The sequence below is a fragment of the Centruroides sculpturatus genome, unplaced genomic scaffold, assembly GCF_000671375.1.
Source record: "Centruroides sculpturatus isolate CEXI.00-Female unplaced genomic scaffold, Cexi_2.0 scaffold476, whole genome shotgun sequence".
Lineage (NCBI taxonomy): Eukaryota > Metazoa > Arthropoda > Arachnida > Scorpiones > Buthidae > Centruroides > Centruroides sculpturatus.
Genome location: NW_019384596.1, coordinates 523,430 through 546,183, shown reverse-complemented (window position 1 = coordinate 546,183; position 22,754 = coordinate 523,430). Strand labels below are relative to the sequence as shown.

The window sequence follows — 22,754 nt, the reverse complement described above, 5'->3', positions numbered from 1 at the left end:
TCGACCTGTCCAGATGCAATTCCGGGTCTCCCAGAGCGGTAGGTTGCAACCTTGACCGCTCGGCCATCTGGTCCTAAAATAATAATTGAGAGTGATCTTACAGTCCACAGCGTATTAATATTTCACGAAAAATCCAATGTAATAAGTAAATGTGTAGTGTATATATTTTTAGATCTATATTTATATGTGTACTTATGATTTTTTCAATTTAGATATTTCTCTTTTGGTAGAGTCACTATTATTAAGATTAATTAACAACTTATAGATCATATATAATACGAATAAAGAAAGAATTAGAATAAAATTATTAAGATTATTACATAAAAATAATTTATTTTCGATAAAACAAACTATTAAAAAATTAATTTTAACTAATTTTATTTCTTAAAGCATCTTTATTTTTTGAAAAGTTAAAGAAATACAAAAGTATATACGTTAATATCGAATTCAGCACTAGAATAGCTTCCATATATAGATATTGTTGTGGTTAAAAATATCAGCGTGGATTAATTAAAAAAGATCGGATTGGTCGACGAAGGTAACTCGTCATTTTCCGCTATTGTTTACTTACAGAGAAAATGTTCAAATTTATGAACTCGACAAGACCATACGATATAATTATTTGTTTATTTTTAAAAATATTAAAAAATTGTTAGATATATTTTCTATCGTTAAAATAAACAATAATCAATAATCAAAAATTATTTATAATAATTAAAATTTTTATGATTAGAACAAAAAGTATACTAGAGGTCAGTGCAGGTGTTTATTTCTCGTCTAATTCGTATTGTTGTCTGATAGAAGACGTCATTAGCGCGGGTATAATATCGATATAAAGTTTATATCCTTCGAAAAATACTTATTCGAGCTTTGAAAAATTTACACGATTTATTTCGATCGATATTAGACGAATCTAAAACAGGAACGTAAGTAATAATAACATTGATAATCGTAACAACTGTTTTCCATTCGTGATTACGTGGACTGTTTTCAATTTATTTCCGGGTTATGTTGAAAAAGCAATGAAAATTCTTCGTTATTATTACTATTAAACGTCTTTTTAATGTATATAATTTAACTTATTATATAATATTTCTATTCCTAGCATCAATTTTACTATCAGAATTAACAATTATTAAATAAATTTCATTGATCTGACCTATATGAAGAGTATTCAAGTATAATAATTTATTACAACGAATAAGTAAAAAAAAAAAAAGTTTGGCAGTGATATAAATTACTTAAAACATTATTTGTTTTTATTAAAAAATACATTAATATATGGTAGATATTCGATCTTTACATTTATCTAGGTAAACAGTCTTTGATTATTAATGTATTTTGAGAATTTAGTAAAATGTATGTTCTGTAAATAAATGGCATTTTATATTTATTAATTTTCACAATATTGTTCATCCTTATATAAATAAAGCACGTGAAAACATTTTAAAAAATACATCTTAAAAAATTCAACAGTTTTCTTTATTTTATTCCTTATAAAATGTAATTAACATTAATACTACATAATAATGTCATACTGAAATTGGAATATCGATAAAGTTTTGTATTGTGTAATTATCACCGTTTATTTCCTTAAGTTTCTGTATCGCTCGTTATTAAACGTTACCGCAATTTTTAAAAATCTTTTAGGTACTTGTGCGTTAAAATGCTGCGTATGTCAGTTTGATTTCTCTAAAATAACATAGAGCTTAGTATATAAGGAGTAAATTTTATAAAATATAATAATATGAAGGAAATAACAAAATTATCTGAAAATAATTTTCGAGCTTATTATTAAAGGTGTTTTGTTATTGCTTATTATTAGAATTGAAATATTCGCATATCTGTACATATTTAAATACATTAACTGTGCTTATGTTATTTTAAAATCGTTCTACTTAGAATTTATTTATTTAAATACCTCAGTAATTGATATTTATCATACATTGAAGTACATCAGTTTTATTTTAAAAGATCTTTATTTAATGATTACGTGACAATATTGATATTTTTAAAATAAGTATATGNATTTGATTCGAGATTTTTTTAAAGATTGAGATAATCTGAGATTATATGTAAATGATTCAATAATTTTGAATATATTTTATAATTATGTTCATTTTCGAATTACATGAAAATGTAATTTTGGTATTTTTATCATCAAACATATATTTATTTTTATAGTTTTGAACATATTTGAAAATTAATAATAATAAATTAACTCGTACTTTTAGTACTTTTAAATACTAAAAGTAGTAAGTAATAGTGCTAATAAGTACTAATACTAATAAATTGGCTCAGAATATCTATTTTATCCATAAAGATAATTTTGAAAGAATATTGTTCTTAACATGCTAACTAAATAAGGAAACAAATGTGACAGATGAAAATAATCTGATAACAAAGATGGACATTTTACTGTGAACAGAAGAGCATTGGTGAAAAGGTATTGTATAATCCTACTGACCAAAGACCATATAGATATAAGAGAAATGCTGAAAAAAGCCCAGGAAATGATAATGTACAGTACTGTACAGTACATAACAAAACAATAGCATGCATTTGAATGCATGCTATTGTTTCATTATGTATGCAAATAAGGTAACTAATGAATTCCTTTGTAATATATCAATTTCTTGAAAATAATTTTAAAAATTATAAAAGATTTTAATTTTTTTTGTTTTTTATGTCAACACTACTGTTTATTATTTTGTTTGTTTATTTATTGAATGAATAATAAATTATTTTTTTACCATATGTTACTGACTAATGATCATAAATTATTAACAATATAAAACCATTGTTACACTGTTGATCAGATGTATATTTATTGATTCAAACTGATAAATGAATCAACCTGTTTTACAGTAAAACCGGCACAAGCTGGAACCCAAATAAAGCAGAAGCCTTCCAGAGGTGCAAAGTTCAAATATTCTTTATTTTTTATTATGAAACAGATCATAGGTGATGCCCAAAGATCAAAAAAGCCACCTCTGCAACAACACAAGGAAACCCAAATAAAAAACAGTAACAAGATAAAAATTATAAAAAATAAACAATAAACTAAAATATCAATATATACATGGCTTTTTACACATTTATGTTTTGCTAGGTATAGTAAGTTTTGCTTTAAAAATCAATTCTTTAAATATTTTTTTCAAAAAATTGATGAGACTTCATAGGTTAATCTGAAGAAGTTAACTGATGTTTTTTTGCCTGTACCACATTTCATCAGAGAGAAAAACTCCTGAGTGTTATCTTCATTATTCTTTATTCACTACGCATTTCGGGTGCAAGATTTTTGTGTAACTTGCACCCGCTTGAATTTTTTGAAAAAATTGATTTTTAAAGCAATATAAAGAAAACTGCACCATTGATATAATACATATCTATTACTTATAGAATAGTAAGTTTTCTTTGTAATGGACTTAGACAATCTAGAAAAAGTCCTTTGGGATATATTGAGCTGATACTAGGATGAATAAAAGCATGAAAAATTGCAAGTATTAATGTTAAAAGTATACAGACTAATAAAATTAGGAGGGATAAGACCATTCAAAAGTTTATAAATTAAAATTCTGTCAAAATAAATGGTCTGGTTATGTATACTAGAGAGATATAAGTGAGTGTACACAATCTCAGGAAAATGGATAAATGGCAGGTTTGTGAGCCTATTTAAAAGAGTATAGATCTTGGATATCTCAGAAATTTACTTTTATTAATGAGAGAGTTTTGATGCTGAGTATCAAATTAATAATAATTGATAACTGACTGAAAATTAGTGATGAAAAGATGAAAGAAAGTTTAGAAGAGATGGTTGACAGTTTCTCCACAATATTCTTTGCACACAGCCAATCCGTTAATAATTTTATCTATATGTAGAGTTCCTACACACCTGAAAGTCATGGAAAATTAGGGATTTTCATTAGTGTTGAGAAAAAGTCATGGAATGTCAGGGAATTTGTTAAAAATTGTCGAAAAGTCAGGGAATTTGCTTCTTTGGCTGCATTGTTGACTTTTTCCTGATAATATTCTTGACTAAGTGTAGCCATCTATAGACAGCAAGAAGTAATGTGGTGCAATACAACTTATGAAAAAGGGTGCAGAATATGTTCAAGACTCAAAATTTCTCCTCCCAAGTTTTCCAAACATACAGTTACACAAAATTTACAAAGTACACAAAATGATAAATAATTTAAATGATATTATTTATCATTTTTTATTTTAATAATTTTGATTGCATAACAAAACAATTTTTGATTTTTTTTTCAGTTTATTAATATTTTATAAAGTTCAAGAAATTTATTAAGAGATAAATTTAATCTAAATATATAAAATTACTTGTCCTGACTGACTGAGTGATTGACTGATTGATTCATCATCGCCCAAAGCAAACCGCTGAATCTAAAGAGGTGAAATTTTGTACACAGGGTACATCATGAAAATGCACACTAAGAAGGGATTTTTCAAAATCCCCCCGTGGGGTTGGGAGGGAAAGGATTAAGGCTTAACCTGAAGAACGGCTTCTACTGTACTATTTTAGATGCTATTTTTTGTTTTCAACTGCATTTAATTTTCATTGAGTACTTAGGTGTATTAAATTGATAACATTTAAAACATTGTTATAAATATTTTTATTTATTTCGATTTTTTAACCAAATGTTCGAACCATTTTAAATTCAAATTTGTTATTGCATATTGGTTTGATTATAGAATGATTGTAAACGTTCCAGAAAATTGATCAAATTGAAAATAGTTTGTTTGGTTCTCAGCAATTCTCATCATTCTCAGCAGTAGGTGTTATATAACAATTACTATGGTTGTTGAAATACTGAATATAAATGGGGTTTGCTTGCAAAATCCGCATGGGCAAGGTCGTGGGTAACAGCTAGTAAATATATATTTTTGTACATGGATTATATAGAATTTGTTAATGAATAATAAGAAATAATTGTTGTTTTTCTTTTTTTCAAAGCATTGTAGATTTATGGTTGTGGATTAATAACAGAATTTTGATTTTAATAATTTGGCAATTATAAAAAATATATATAATTGTTAATTAGAAAAAATAACTAATTATAATGTTGGAGAAGCAAAACATATGTCTGTAGGAAGTCAAATGCTGTTTTATTTTGTCAATTTGCCATACTCTAAGGGACATGAGGGATGGGATTTGTACAAAGTTGGTTGGGAAAGTCAGAAAGTCATGGAAATTAAAACAAAAATTTGAATAGGAATCCTGTATATGATACTTGAATGTTAATTTGTTGTCAAAGATGACACAAGAACTTGAATGGACAACCAGATTGTGATTATTAATTATGAAAACAAAATTGGAGTTGGTTCTAATTATGGCAAAATATGTGTGTTGGAAATTTAATAGTGGCAACAATGCTATAGAAACCCAATGCAATGCAACCAGCTAATGTTGTCTAGATCAGATTTTGGTTATATACTTACCTTAGCTCAAAGCAAATGAACTTTACCATCCAACTCCATGCATTTGTGCAGTGACAAAAAGAGCAAGGCATGTTGCTATCACCTGGTTTAGTCATGATGATCTCAAAATTGAAGCATCAAAGTTGGATAAATATTGATGGTGCCAGAGGTCATACTGCATGACAGTGTTGCCAAGGATTCTTAGAGGCTTGTGGGAAATCTGCATTAACATACAGAACAATAGCAAGATGGATAAAAGCTGTCAGTAAGGGATGTGAAAATGAGAAACATAAGATTCATCCAGGTTGTCCCCATGCAAGTGAAGAACAAGTGAGTACCATACTCTCAAACCAGACTGTAAATGTGCAATATTACTCTACATTTTTGGAACACAATCTGTAGCCAGGCTTGAGAGAAAAGCGGAAACACTTTGTGAATCCATCCATCATCATGAATGATAATGATCAAGTGCATGTTGTGCAATGTATGGTCATATTGTTCAGTCACCGGGGCCAGGAAGTTTTGTACTATCTCTCCAGACTTCTCATCATATTACCCATATTTAAGTTGCTGTGATTTTGAAATTGACTTGATCCCTAAAATGAAAGAACCGTTGCATGAAAGATAGTTCAGAACCATTTCAGATATTCTTCAGGCAGTAGACTGCTCTATTCTGGCAATCAACCGTACAGGCTCTGCCAATAACATCCTGTGACTTCCATATTGCTGGCAACAGGTCTTACACACTTCTGGTGACTATATTGAAGGATAGAAAAATCTGAAACACGTATGTTTTTTGTACAGATTGTAATTTCAGAGTTTCCACTATTAAAATTCCAACCCTCATACATAAATACAGGTATACCTCGCCTTACGTCGGTAATTGATTCCACGAGAATGACTTAAGTCGAATTTACTTGTCTCCAAATCTACTTGTCACTAGGCTAAACCATAAATTGCCAATTCCGGTTCTGTATTTTATATATTAATGCATTTAATAATGTATGGTTAATAAGGATCTATTTTAAGCTTACAAACAAATAAATTTTAGTTTTTAATATAGTACAGAAAAAAGTAATCTTAATTTACGAATGCATGTACTGTAAATACAGTACATACTGTACTTGTAAATGTATATATTTTAATATGATTTTATGTGCTTTAAACATTTTTCTAGTGATATTACGACTTCAATATTTGTGGCGGACAGACATAAAGTCGAATAAAATGACTTAAACTTGATTTTTATTTTTCCATATACTTTTTTGACAAATGATGTATAATCGGGAACGACGTAACTTGAAACGACGTAAGTCGAGGTATACCTGTACAGTTTATTAATGTTAATGCTGAGATTGAGATTTTTTAGGTTACAAATATCATTCATAAAACCAACATTAGCAAATAAAAAAAAGGAAAAATTACAAATGTTTTCATCTATGTGAAATAGACATCCCCAGGTATATATACAGTATATATGAGGATGTCTATTTCACAGATGAAAACATTTGTAATTTTTCCTTTTTTTTTATTTGCTAATGTTGGTTTTATGAGTGATATGTGTAGTTATACAAACCAGTTGTTGAGATGTATTTTTAGGTTATTTACTAAAACATTTAAATCTTATTGTAATGTAAACAGATGTCATTTATCATCTTGTTGTTATTGTCATAGGCTATTGTTAAAGAGGTGGGATTAGTGAGAATATCATTAATATGAGCAATGAAGAAGATATTACTGAAAATAGGTCTTTATTGGATGCCCAGGAGGAGTGAAAACTCCAGAAAGAAAGAAAAGTAGTCTGTGATTCTAATTTTATGTTCTTGAAAGAGGGTAGTTTTTGAGCAGGAAGTTATCATAGGATTCAGATCAAAACAGTTTAGAAGAGATTTTTTTCATTAACAAAACATTTTCCGAGAAGTAAAAGAGAGCCTGTTGTTATTAAGCAGGCAAGAATTAGAAAATTTTGACACTAATTGGATGTATGAGTTGGGATGATCTATGTGAGTGAATCTATATTTAAAATTGTGAAAGATGTAGATTCGGTCATTGTTTATGGTTCTTCTACAGTGATAGTTACTTTTCAATAAATTGGGAATAAAATTCCAAAATAATTTTGGGATTGTGAGCAAATCATATCCTAAAAGCAGTTTTTGTATTGAAGTTCACAATTTATATAATATTGTTTTAGAATAATTTTATATATTACACATATATAGGATTAGTGTAATTTTGGGATTGCTGCTGAGTTTCCATCTTTGCCATTGTTTTCTGGCAGCATTTCTAACCTTATGAAGATCTGCAGTATACTATTTTTGTTCATTCAGATTTATTTTCTTAAATTTCAAAAATTTTCAATTGTGGTTTGAAAAATGTGGTGTAGTAGTATTGATCATTTTAAATATAGAAAGATTGGAGGCGATGAGGAAAGACCAGTCAAAAGAAATCAGAAATGACCTAGATTTTACTATCAAATTTAAATAACTAAGATCTAACTGGAGAAATAAAAGAAATAGTGCACCTTATAACTCCAGTATATTTAATAAATCATGATGTTTTCGACCTAACTCCATAGTCATTCCTCAGTGAAGTAAACCATTTAAAATAAAACAAACATAAGCACATTGAATTCGACAGAAATAATTTAAAATTAAAAAATGTTCTAAAGAGAAAACACTCACGGAAAAAATTAAAATTAACAGTTAATAATTACAAATAAAAAAATAAAAATAAAGATGAATATCCAAGCCCAGATTACATTTTCTTATTTTATTATTAACTATGATTAATACAAAATAGTTTTTGGTTAGCTTTAAAAATTTCTAACATTTCTAAGAACATAATATTATTAATGTTCTCAGAAATGTTGGAAACTTTTAAAGCCAACCAAAAACTATTTTGTATCAATCATAGGGATGATGACACCTTACCTACGGCATGGAAATCCTTGTAATGTAACCTAGACTTGATTCTCTATTAATTATTTTCATTTATATTAATCTTTATTTTTATTTTTTTATTTGTAATTATTAACTGTTAATTTAAATTTTTTTCTGTGAGAGTGTTCTCTTTAGAACACCTTTTAATTTTAAATTATTTTTTTAAAAGGTCAATTTTTCAAAAAAAAATATTTCCTCAAAAAATTGATGAAACTCCACAGAAATAACTGCTGTTTTTTTGTTTGGACCGCATTTAATCAGAGACAAAAGCTTATCTTCGTATTTTTTATTTACTTATTTACTATGCATTTCAGGTGCAATATTTTTGTGTAACTTCCACCAGGTTTTACATTTCTATAAATTGGTAAATTCGATTATTACATTTGTTATTACGGTAAATTACAACAATTTTGGATAATATATATTTGTACAATAGTTAACTAACCTATTTTATGTTGTGTCCCCTAAGGCATTTTTAAACCGTTTTTCCCTCTTTTTGTTTTCCTTACTTGAAGGAAAATAACTTAAACATAACCAAAGCTGATAAAACTAATCAAATCATCATAGTTGGTAAAGAATGGGAAAAGAAGAAAAAATCTGAAATAGTGTTAATGAATGATTTTGTTGAACTAACAGAAGAACCAAAAGAAGAAATAAAAAAATGGATAAAGAAAGAAATCACAAAATTATATAAACAAAAAAAGATAACTCCAACTGAGAAAAAACAAATGCTCAACTATAACAATATCAGAAAACCACAATTTAAAATACGGCTAAAAACACACAAAACGGGATATATGCAGACTGTTAGTAGATGTTAAAAACACAATATTATCTAATTTAGAACTATTTATAAAGAAAAAACTTAAAATAGTATTATATTCAGATTACTCAATAAAAAACACTGACAAATTAATAAGAAAACTGTTGAGAGTTAAAATAAAACCAACATATAGGCTACTAAGTTTAGACATAATTTCTATGTACCCATCAATAAAATGGGAATTAGTTGAAAAAAGCCTATGCAATCTAGAAATACATAGCTGGCTACTAGAGTTAATAAAATACAGTTTTAAAAATAGTTATTTCCATATAGATGAAAAAATATATAGACAAAAAAAGGTATTAGTATGGGAACAATAATCGGACCAAAACTGGCAGAAATATGCATGAAAGAAGTAGATAAAAAAATTGGCGAACCTAAATGGAATAATATATGGCTAGATATGTGGACAATATCATAATAATATACGACAAAGAAATAACTAGTGGAAATATAATATACAACTATGCAAACACACTAAGCAATACCCTTAAGTTTGAAAGTGAAACAGAAAATAAAAATGAAATTAATTATCTAGATATAACTTTAAACCGTGAAAAAACTCTCTCAATATAAAACCTTACAAAAAAAGCAGCAATGTACTTAAAATCCTTAATTATAAGTCATATAGTCCTATTACAATAAAAAGAAATATTTTTATAACAGCACTATCAAAGATTTGGAACAGAACATCTAAGGCAGAAGAAAGAGAAAAACAAAAAAATGAGTTAATAAATACCTTCATCTTGAACGACTATCCAAGCAGATTACTAAAAAAGTGGATAAATGCATTTATAAAAACATTCAGATTCAACGTAAAAAAAAAGAATGAGAACACTGCATATACGTTGTTTCCCTAATATAGGGAAACAACGTATATGTAGGAACATTTGAAAAATACAGAAAAGTTTTCAATAAGCATGGTGTTACACTAGCAGCCAAATTATAAAATAAAATTAAAAACAACATCAACACCAATAAGTTTAAAGATAATGAAATACTAAACCAAACAGGAGTAATATATGAAATAAAATGTACATGTAAGAAACCAGTGGTATACATTGGCGAAACAGGAAGGCAACTCGGTACTAGAATAAAAGAACATAAAGCAGCAATTAGATTTAATTACAACCAGTCACCATGGACAAATCACTGTAGGGAATTTGGATGCGCAATAAACGAAAAAAGTGTAAAAATAATCCATAGAGAAAAAGACAGTTATTTACGAAAATTCAAAGAGCACTTTGAAATAGTTAATAAAAACAAAACCATAAACCTAAATGATGGAATGGAGGTTGACAATGTGTGGGAGGAAATGGGAGGAGCTAAAGGGAAAGGAAAACAAAAAGATGGAAAATGGACTAAAAATGTCTTAGGGGACACAACACCAACACTGGGCAGATGTATATCTAAACATAAAACAGGTTAGTTAACTATTGTACAAATATATCCAAAATTGTTGTAATTTACCGTAATAACAAATGTAATAATTGAATTTACCAATTTATAGAAATGTAAAACCTGAAGAGAGGTGGAAGTTACACAAAAATATTGCACGTGAAATGCATAGTAAATAAGTAAATAAAGAATACGAAGATAAGCTTTTGTCTCTGATTAAATGTGGTCCAGGCAAAAAAATGGCGGTTATTTCTGTGGAATTAACCCATGAAGTTTCATCAATTTTTTAAGGAAATATATTTTTTTTTGAAAAATTGACCTTTTAAAAGAATATAAAGAAAACTGCACCATTGATATAATACATATCTATTACTTATAGTAGCTAAATTATTTTTGTTGAATTCAATATGCTTATGTTTGTTTTATTTTAAATGGTGTACTTCGCTGAGGAAGATCTATGGTGTTAGGTTGAAAACATTGATTTATTAAATATACTGGTGGAGTTAGTTACATGGTGCACTGTTTCTTTTGACTATTAAACTTGTTCCATTATAGCAAAGAAGTGTATTGAGCAGATCAATGGGGATTGGACAAAACTGATGATGTGGTTGGTTTGGAGCCCATGGGAAGGATAAACCATGGTCATTGGAAATATTTTTCAGTAAATGATTAACTTAATTTAATAAATGGTTTTTGAAAAACAGAACCTGTAAGATGCAGACAGAATGAAAGAAATTGTGCTATTGAAACCCAAATATAGGGAAGTATAGATGCAAAGGCCTGAAACTTGTGTGTTTTGTATTTTTGTATTACAATGAAATTAATAAGAAGATAAGCTTATTTCAGCAATATAATAAAATAAAAAAAAAGCTTAAAGGTTGCTGCAAATTATAACAAGTGAATGTAGAAAAGAAAGAGGAAAGATATACTAACAATAAATAAAATAGAATTACAGTAGAACCCCTCTAATCCGTCACCTTTGGGACTGGGGGTATGGTCGGAATGCAAAATAGGTCGGATTATCAGAAAAAAGTAAAATAAATAATCTTCCCTTTGTCCAGCATTTATAGAACTGTTAATTTTTCATTTAATGAAAGAGTAACGTGTTTACGTTTCACTCCTGACATGTTGAAAACACACACAAAACTGTACACGTACTGTATACACAATGTAAAACATATACTGTAACGAACACAAGAATACCATGGACGGTGAGTCATTGACGAGTAGGGACAAGTTTCTTGACTCCGACCATGGTCGGATTAACTGGAGTGACGGACTAGCCAAGGGTGGACTAGAGGGATTCTACTGTAACTGAATTTAGTTTTTATGGGAGAGAAGGGAGACCACACTTGAATACTAGTCACATTTATGCATTATGTTTATTATTGAAAGTTTATTTTCTAAGATGTCATAATTGTTGTAGAATCCTGAATGGGAGGTTATATCTCATCATCATCTATAAACCTGGTTTATTAGTTAAACAAGAGCTCCCAAACTTTTTGAAGCTGCAATCCCCTTTTGGATAATATTTTTGCTTGCAACCCTTCTACTACTATGCCTTTTTTTCTTATTTATATTCCCTCTTTCTGCAATTACAATACTATTTGCAATCTGGTATCTCTGCAAAAAAGTTTTTCATTGATGTCTGCCATCAAAACAAAAATGAGAAATTGCCTTGAACTTGAAAATGATTTAATTGTATGTGTTTTGAATACAGAGTCCAGATTTGAGAAGATAGTTTCTGAAAAACAAATATATGTTGCACACTAATTTTTTGTTATGAATACAAAATAAATGTATGTTACTATGAGTTTTTCTTTTATTGTGTAAAATCTCTCATGTCTCCCTAGAAGGTCATGATCCACACTTTGAGATTATCAGAGTTAAACTAAATGAAGTGCCAATTATCAGGCTATTGTATGGCTAAGTGAATGACTTAGCCAAGTGGGAGGTTAGATTTATCATCTAAATTAAGATCAGTTTATTCCATTATACTGTACTTTCGTCTTTCTGTCCAGGCCCATTGAAATTAGATTGTTTTATTAAAAATTGGACTTTGCCAACTTATATGTAAAATCTTTTAAATATATGCTGATATTCCTAACAAATGATAAACATGTGTAAATATTATAAAAAGTTTTTTTTTCTTACCCAGTCTCATAAAAGCATAAAGGAACTACCCAGGGGCTAAATTTCTGTCTATAGAATCTTTACCATTAGCTAGAAACGTAAATATAGTTGGTTTATGTCTGTAAGCTATTCTGGCATTCATATGCTTTGCTAATGTTTTATGCAGTATGTGGAAGTCATCATTGGGTTATAGTTCACAGCTATATATTTCTCGGTATATATACACAGTGTTCCAAGGTAAAACCTCGGAACACTGTGTATCCTTATTAAGTTGCAATGCATTACTGTTGTCCTCCATGTTTTCAGCTAACCTAGCAATCAGGTTTTTGCTGTAGCTATGAGCTTTCACTAATTTTTTAATCTGCCCTACTCCTTGTGTTCATAATATTAGAGCTGTGTATATAGGCCCTTATTTAAAATTTATTTTAATGTTTTCATTTTAAAAATACGCAAATTATTTGTTTTTCGAATTTTGTAAATTTAAATTAATACTACTCTTCTTGTTGTTCTTATCGCTTTTCTTAAACATAGGGCTCTTAGCTTGGGTAGAAGTGAATCACATCCCTTAGGTAGGCGTATTCGATGAAATGACATAGGAAACACATTGTTCATCTGGCATTTCGCAAGGAATCTAAGTTTAGCTTTGGCCCTAGTCAAGGCTAGAACTAACTTCTTGTATAACTTAGCCATAGCTAACAATAACTTAAACTTAACGCCTACCTAAGGGATGTGATTCACTTCTACCCAAGCTAAGAGCCCTATATTTAAGAAAAGCGATAAATTAAGTTTAAGTCATTGTAAATTTAAAAATAGTCGTTATAGTTCGACCATATTCTTTTCTCTAATTTGTATTTTAATACGTTTTTAACCTGGGGCACACATCTGAATGGGGTAGAAAAGTGTGTAAGGTATTTGCATTTTTCATGAACTATAGAGAGCTCTGCATTTTTACAAAATGGCTACTTTATCTGGGTCGTTTGTAACTAGTCAACATAAAATTAATCATATACTACTGTCTGATATAATGATATATGCTGTTTGTAGCTGTTTATCGAGAAATTTTATAGAACAATTATTGGTAGCAGGACACATCATTACATGTATGTGTCATAGAAACAAATGAATGAGATTGTTCTATACATTTGTGTTCTTTGTGTTAAAAACATTAGCTTTGACATTGTCCCATCAAGGTCAAGTTTCAAGGGGCCTCAAAAATTTCTACAAAAAAGAAAATTGAAGTCAAACCAACAAAATGTACTTTAAATACTACACAAAATATAAAATAGTTAATATGTTTATGTGAATTCTTTTCTTTTTATGATTGACTTCTAAAATGTGAAGGATTGGTAAGGGACCTTGAAATGCTTAAATCTAGCCCTATGTTTCTCACAAAATTACTGGCATTTTAAACTTTAAGGAAAAATCCTTTAAAATTGACAGCATAACTTGTTCATATAAAGCTGGACAATCTGGAAACTTTTATGCCAGTTCTTAACAGACGAATCCACTCTTCCTGTCGGTTTTATTTATGAGCTGCTGTGAATTCTGATTTCCGAATAATCATCTGTTTTTCATGTGGTAATAGACAAAAATTTATATTGGCTCTCATATGGCCTTGAAATTGTTACGCAATTTGGAATGAAACAAAAAGCTTTGCTTTTTCCATTGCTATTCATCTTTATTGTAGACAATACACAAGAATGATTCAAACGACCCAGATAAAATAGTTTTGTTTTCAAACACCACAGTGCGAGCATCCGGTGAAAAATGCAAATAGTGTGATTAGACTGTACCATCTGAAACATTATAACATGTTTTTTTTTTTTAATTTTACTTCATTTAGTTATAATTATAAAATAAATCAAATGAACAAATGGAATACTGAGAGCAATGTTTGAAACTTCATATGTAGAAGGTACAAGTACTGTACCTATTGAATGGCAAAAGTTTTTATCTTGCTTCATTTGTTTTACTTATGTAATAATAATAAATGCTAAAATAAACTCAGAAAAAATAAAATAGGAAGGATATCCACATTAAAATTATCTTCTATAATAAATTTGAAAGTCAATCACTTGCAATTATTTGCTATAGAGAACTCTAAGCTTAGTTCACATATATTAGTGAAAGCAGAATGAAAAAAATAATTTAATTTTTTTATTAAATATTTATTATTATTAATATATATAATTAAATATTCACAGTGAATTTGATTTTCACTTATTTTGCAAAACATGGAAGAATGTGAAATGACCAGTCATGTGAGCTATAGAAAATGTAATCAAAACAAAAGGGCAGCTGATAATGATAAATTTTTTAAAATATTTACTTCATCTGTTTATTTGTTGAAAGAAAAAATTCAAAATTAATTCTAATAATTATAAGAATATACTTGGAAAGTATATTATTTGTAGCCACTTTGTTTATACACTATTAATTTCTTTTTCTGCTGTTCACTAGTGATTCACTTTCTATATGAACTAATCTTAAATTTAAAATATTAAAATTATTTTTAATTTGAATTCTTTGAGTTTGTTTTAATAGTTATCATTATATTAATAATATCATTTGATAATTAAAATGCAAATGAAGCAATTAATAAAAGAAGTTGTCTCTCTTGGTAACTAACTTGTTCAAAAGATATGCTTCTTTATATGGTAGACTTTGAGTGTAACATTCAGACCATCCAATAGAATACAGAAATTCTGTTTTGTTCATCCAAGTACTGTTCAGAAAATATTATGGAAATTTATTTTACTGTTGTGTTTTAACTCAAAAATATTAAATCACATTTTAAATTTTATACAAATGTCACTTAATTAACATAAAATAAACCTATGCACTGTAGAGTTTAAAAATGAAGCAAAATGGCAATGAATCATTTTAGTTTCGTTAACAAAATGGCAATAAAATAATGCTGTGGTTATGTAAACGAAATGAAATATTGCAAAATCAAGCTAGGACTATTGTTTTAAATGTACTGTACAGTACATGTACAGTACATATATATAATTATTTTTAGTCATCGAAATTTACTTTTTAATGATGAAAAGAACAAGGAGTTTATAGTTTATTATAATGGCATCACATGTCTTAACTGTCAGTGTTTTGAAGTGACATCATTATATAGATAGGAGATAATTATTGAGAATTTAACAGCTTTCAAGATACAAATTCAAATAGGAATATCTAGTAGTAATGTAATAGGCTATGGATTAAATTTACAGAAAATGAATTATAGAGAACTAAACGTGTGTTTGTTTGTTTGTGTGTGTGTGTGTTTTTTTTTCGGTTTTGTGAAAATTGCAGTAGCAAATGAATAGGTCTGAGGTACACAAAGGAAAAGCTGTTTGACCAGTTTGTAAGTACAATTTAAAATCAGCATATAACGTATACCCATTTCAAATTGTCTTTTAAACATAGATATTCCACTAGTTATCTACATTAAATCATCATAATTTTTTCAAATAGGCCTTGTCTTAAAAATTTTAAAGAAACATAGTAAGCCACGTGACAAAGAATTACTATTATTTTTATTTTTCAAAACTCATCTTTTTCTTGATTGACTAGCTTATTTTAATTTTATATAATTTAAATTTGATAGAAAATTGGGTGGTGGTATCTAACCATTTTTTAGTTACAAAGTTTCTATTTACTAATAAATTAAACAAAAGTTTCAAACATAACCAACAACAGACTTATAATATACTGTACAGTCGACCCCCCCCTATAAGATCATAGATACGTTCCATTCTTTAGGAATCCAATTTCTTACGAGTCCTACCAATCACAGCCTGACATGTGTGAAGTTTACAGACTACGACTGATTGAAAGGTTTTCTTCCATAAAATTAATCGATTCTAGACTAATCCGACTCAACATTTCCAAAATACGTATATTTTTTTTGGAAATAATCCGTATAAACTACGCTATAAACAAAAAATTGTAGGATTACTTACCGAGTGTGCACCGTTCGACGTCGCCATTGCTTAAGCTTGTTTTCGTCGCGGAGCAGCGCACCAAACGGCGGCCGCGATTTCTGATGTTATTTTTCTGCGAAAACTTCGTTGAACTTTGGAGACATCATTAATATAAATAATTTTAATCGCCGTTGAATAAGAAATGTTTCTTTCACAAGAAATGTATAAAATTACAGTACTGTATTAGACTTACGGTACCTAATTTAAATACTGTACAGACGATAGTTCGCCTAAACTCTCCGTAGCGTGGCGCCAGGCGGCGGAAAATATATATATAATTATAATAAAGTTACAATAAATTAAGTTAATATATAATTATATATACAGTACCTAATTTATATATAATTTATATATAATTATATGTACAGACGAAACTAAACTCAATTTACCTGCCTAAATGTCTGTAGCGTGGCGCTATGGACGGCAGGAAAGTAGTTTGGCTGCCCGATGACATTTTACATAATTATAGGAGTTTTTTACTGTTTTTTACGGATACCGTCGCAATTTTTTTGCAGTTGTATAGGAATCGTAATTATATGAACCGTAATTATAGGGGGGGGTCTACTGTACTAGCCTATGTTTATTCAGCAATTAAACTTAACAACAAGTAAAAGATCAGTATACATTTTGACAACAAAAACATTGTTGTCCTCAGCTGGTTTTAATTCTCTGCCACTATCACTATTCATTCCATTATTCTTTTGATCTCCTTTCATATTTTTTCAATTTAACCTACCAATACAGACCACTAATCCAACACTCTTTTAACATTTCAGTATTATAACCTACTAATACAGACCTTCCATATTAACCAAAGTATTTGAACCAAATCTTTAATTGATTATCTAAAATACAAACAAAAGGCATTTGATATATGAATATTCTATTTACTTATTTTAAGAGATTAATTTTATGAATTAATTAATAAATTAAAACACAATTTAAGATACCAGTAGAGTGACTAGACCAGTGAATGACCATTTAAGGTGAAGATGCATGCAGTTCAGGATCATTTTGTTTGGCTACTATCTTTTCCTTATTAAATTAATGAGATGTAGTTTACATGTATGCTTGAAGTACATTGTTTTATGGAAAGATGGTGCAATCTAAAAATAGCTGAGTGTCTGAAAATTAAGCATGATATTATGTAGGCAAAAAACCCAGTAAGTGATCATATGATTAACCACTGGTAGAAAGCTATAAACAGTCATTTATTGATACAAAATGTCATCCATTATTCTTGTTCATTCACTGACATGAGCTATAATTGTCTATATTTGGCTATAATTTGACATATTAACTTAGAATTCAAATGAGTGACTATGATAGACATTCACTGATAGCTGGTCATTTACTGCTCAATAATTGCAAGAAAACTGTATTGTAGTTCTTTTAATGCAAAAATTTAATAACAACAATTATTTTTGAATTATTTTGTTAGATAATGGAAATCAGTGATAATTTAATATTAGATATATTAAGTTTGTGGAACAGACTTTTTATTCCATTGTAATATTCTACATTTATAAAAAAAAATGATGATTCATGAATTAATTTTTTAAGTGATGAATTTATTTCAAGTTGTTTAACAAATTATTATATAGAATTGATCTTTTATATACCAATTATATATATATAAAGATTAAGCAAATCCTTTTTGTTCTTCAAAATTAGATCTATGTAAATTGATATCTTAATTTTTATTTTCTCTCTCTTGTCAGTTAGGTATTAAAATACACATAAAAGATGTAAAAGTACTGCTATACTGTAAATAGTGTTGCATTTTTTTTAACTTTTGATAATGATCAGGAATATTGGCTGAAAATAATAAAAATTGAATTATTTTTAACCTAGTTTTTGCATTTTAATTAATTGTTTCTCTTGAAATGAATTGAATTTATCAGTTTTTAAATATTAATGGTGAAATAATTTGTTCTTGTTTAATGTTATTTATAACTTAAAAAAATGGCAAACCTATTTAAAAAGAATTAACAAGAAATATAAAAATTTTACTCATAGCATGTTTAAAATTTAGTTTATTTTCAATTTTAACTTTATTATTTCACAGAAAATACCTCACTGACTTCAAAAGCAACAGAAAAGACTAATTTTGCACATATGGATTATGGTTCAGAATATCGAGATTGGACGTTTTATGGAAAAATGAATTCCTGTTGTTCATTTTAAACAGAAAACCAAGTTAAGATGCTTGCAGTATATAAAAACAAATTCAGACTGATAATCAAGATTCAAGTTTGACTGGTGGCCAAGGTACAAAAAGATTGAAAATGCATAAAAATATATAGATTAATTTTATCATCATTATGAAACTTCCAGTTTTATTTATAAATTTACTTTAATGATGGTTAGTTCTATATTATTTATAATAAAATGCTATATTAATTTTTATGCTTTTTCAAACTCAAATCATTGTATATGTTATAAATAAAATATCTTTGCCATCTACAAGTTAAAACTTGCAGTTATTATACAACTAAATACATGTTAAATCAAATTTAGCATTGTCAGATTACCCTATTCAGTGATATTATTATGCCTGCAAATGGCAGTTATATTTAAATATTATCTTTTTTGCTAAAAATATAAACTATGGTTATTAATGATTTAATGATAAATTAGCTTTTTATAAATTTATATAAATATTTTGAATAACTATTTTGAACTATTTTCCTATGAAATGTATGTAATACTTTAAAAGAGCATGTAACTTTTAGAGCAGAATGAATTACTATATATAATGATTTATAATACTAATATGATATATATATATATATACACTAATAAAAATGATTTTAAATTAATACAAGTACTGTAAGTATAAATAAATTGAAAAATAATAATGATTGAATGTTGTTAATAAATTTTTATTTAGTAGTAATTTGCTGCTTTCTTATTTTTCTTTTTCATTAGAATATTTGAAAATGTAATAATAAACATTTGTATTTCCTGTTAATTTTAGGATAGCAATTTACTTAGAAAAATATTGAATTTTTAGGGAATTTCATATTTGCTTGGAAAATTGGGAAATCTTGGATCTTTAGAAATTTATGAATATTTTCTTGATTAGTTACTTTTTTAAATAACTAGTCAAGTTTTACTAATTTTTACTTTTTAAATACTTTAAAATATAATCTAATCCAATTGGAGAATTTTTATTAAGTAATTAATTTTCTATCAAAAAGTCTTTACAAAAGAAATATAATTGGCAACAATAATTGTAACTATACATTACATTAAATGAAATAAAATTGGCTATAAACATCTACAAATGTTGCCCAATGCAGATATTGCAAACACAGTCTGCTGCTTTCAAAAATGTACAAGTCCTCAAAATATAATTTGCCTCACACTAAATTACTAATACTTTTCTATACAGTAGTGCCTCATACTTCAAATTCAGTTTATTCCAAGAGGCCATTTGAACTTAAAATTGTTTGAAGTTCAAAGCAATTTTTCCCATTAGAAGTAACAGAAAGCAAATTAATTTATTCCCAGACGCTAACAATACCCATTTCGATAAAACTTAAAAACAACAAATACACATAATTTAAGATAAAAATAATATAATTAAATGTCCTAGTAATAAATTAAAACATGAAAGCAATACATAAAATATGCAAAAACTGTATAATAAAATGAAAATTGCATTTGCTGATCGTACACCATCCACTTTGGCATCATAAACATGGCCGCCAGATTCGCTACACCCATACTGCTTTCATGCTTTGTGATAGGTTCTTTTTTCATCTTAGCTTTTTCAAGCCTTTATGCTTTTTCAAAGCCTACTTAGACTTTGTTGCATACACACACTTCTTGGATACCATGATTAATAAGTAAAGGTTATATTGGGTTGAACAGAAAGTTTTTGCATATTTTTAACAGTTGTTGTTACTTAACTTAGATGTGTGATTTAATTATAACAATTGTAAATTTTAACACATTACTGTTAATTTGAGGTTATATTCTTTCTTCAAAAGCTTATTTTATACTTCAGTGCAGTTTTCATTCCATGCACATTGTGAACTCTGAAACAAATTTTTGTTGAATTTTGCATTCAAAGTTAAGAGTCATTTGAAGTATGAGGTATCACTGTNCAACAGTGTTATAGGGGGGGTCAACTGTATGTAGGTGGGTGAGAAATAACTAGACATTGAGAAATTGTTATAATTTTTGTAATAATAATGCAATTATTATAAAATTTGTGTATGTATGTATATTGATATTGATCAATGGAATTTTATAATTCCTACATTGGTGGTTTGGGCAGTGAGTGAGAGAGGCCACATGTACAGTAGTAAAGAGATGGTGGATAGCTTGTTTGTTCAGGAGTGAGCACTGATTATGGCATGTTATGAGATGTGGAAATTAGTGGTTGCTGTGTAGAGATGGTAGCTTATGGTGAAGGAACATCATATCAGAATCCATCTGGAAACAATCAAGAATTATCATTCAAAGTTAATGACCCATGTGGTCATTAACTTTGAATGATTACATGTATTTGGTTGCAGACACAGAGAAGTGGCTGTCCATCCATATCACAATCTAGTCATTTGAGAAGGCTGGTGACAATGCTTACATTGAATTTTAAGATGTGCTTTCATATTTCTATTTAATAAGTTACCTTTATTAAATATTAATGTTAAATATTAAACATGTCAAATAATTTTTATCTCTGCATTATACATATAGAAATTATAGGGATTTCTCAATTCTTAGTTACCATCCACCCTGTACACAAATATCAAATAAATAAAACCTTGTTATTATTTATTCATGATATTTAAAATTAAGTTCAAAGTGTGATGTTCTTTTAAACTTTTTTAGGAAGCAATTAAGAAAAACATTAACTAGGTAAAAGTCATTTAATGGACAATTTGTAAGGAAAAATTGGGACACGCTAGTCTACAATAATTTTTCAAGTTGTTGACTTTCTGTAGAAGAGTATTTGATTATCATTGGTCTGGAGAGAGAAATTTGAGAAATTTTGATTTATAATAGAAAAATATATTACAATTTTATTTTTTAATTAGTAACAAGATTAAGTTTTTTCCTGAATTTATGATTAATGCAATGCAATGGTTTTTTTTAGATGATTTTGTTGTATTTGTTTTGCTTAATTTTTAATATTGATGTTAAAGTTTTATATGTACTGTTGGATATATAATTGTTACATTAATAATTAAACATTCTGCAATAATTTTTAAATTTTATTTTATAATTAGGATTGGAAACTGCCAGAGCATTTAAAGTTTAACCTATAGCAGAATAAGTTTAACATATAACAGAATTCATAAGGATTTTAAAAAGAAGGTATTTATTATTTATTGTTAAAATAAGGCAATTTTTATATATATACAGTGGTGCCTCGTATAACATACTTAATCCGTTCCAGGTGAACGTCTGTTAAGTACAATGTTATACAAAATGTCTGTTATACAAAATGCATTTTCCCATAGAAATACATGTTAAAACATATAATTCGTTTCGCAGCATAAAATAACCGTACTGTACCATAAAAAAAAAATGAAAATGGAGCAGTCACCAATTATGTCGGGTAGTCAGAGGAGGAGGTGGAGGAACACTTTCTTCACACATTCATACAGATACAGACTTTTTACACAGGTCTGTTTCTCTCTCTTTTTCAACATCTGTNAAATGATTTTAAATTAATACAAGTACTGTAAGTATAAATAAATTGAAAAATAATAATGATTGAATGTTGTTAATAAATTTTTATTTAGTAGTAATTTGCTGCTTTCTTATTTTTCTTTTTCATTAGAATATTTGAAAATGTAATAATAAACATTTGTATTTCCTGTTAATTTTAGGATAGCAATTTACTTAGAAAAATATTGAATTTTTAGGGAATTTCATATTTGCTTGGAAAATTGGGAAATCTTGGATCTTTAGAAATTTATGAATATTTTCTTGATTAGTTACTTTTTTAAATAACTAGTCAAGTTTTACTAATTTTTACTTTTTAAATACTTTAAAATATAATCTAATCCAATTGGAGAATTT

At 27.9% G+C, this 22,754-nt stretch overlaps 1 long non-coding RNA gene across 1 annotated transcript; it reads left to right on the top strand.

Annotated features, from left to right (window-relative positions):
- Positions 1-747: 747 nt before the first annotated feature.
- LOC111624887 lies at positions 748-22,062 on the top strand. Its single transcript, XR_002756647.1, has 3 exons — positions 748-926; positions 18,781-18,983; positions 21,956-22,062. It is a non-coding gene; the product is annotated as an uncharacterized LOC111624887 (long non-coding RNA).
- The last annotated feature ends 692 nt before the right edge of the window (positions 22,063-22,754 follow it).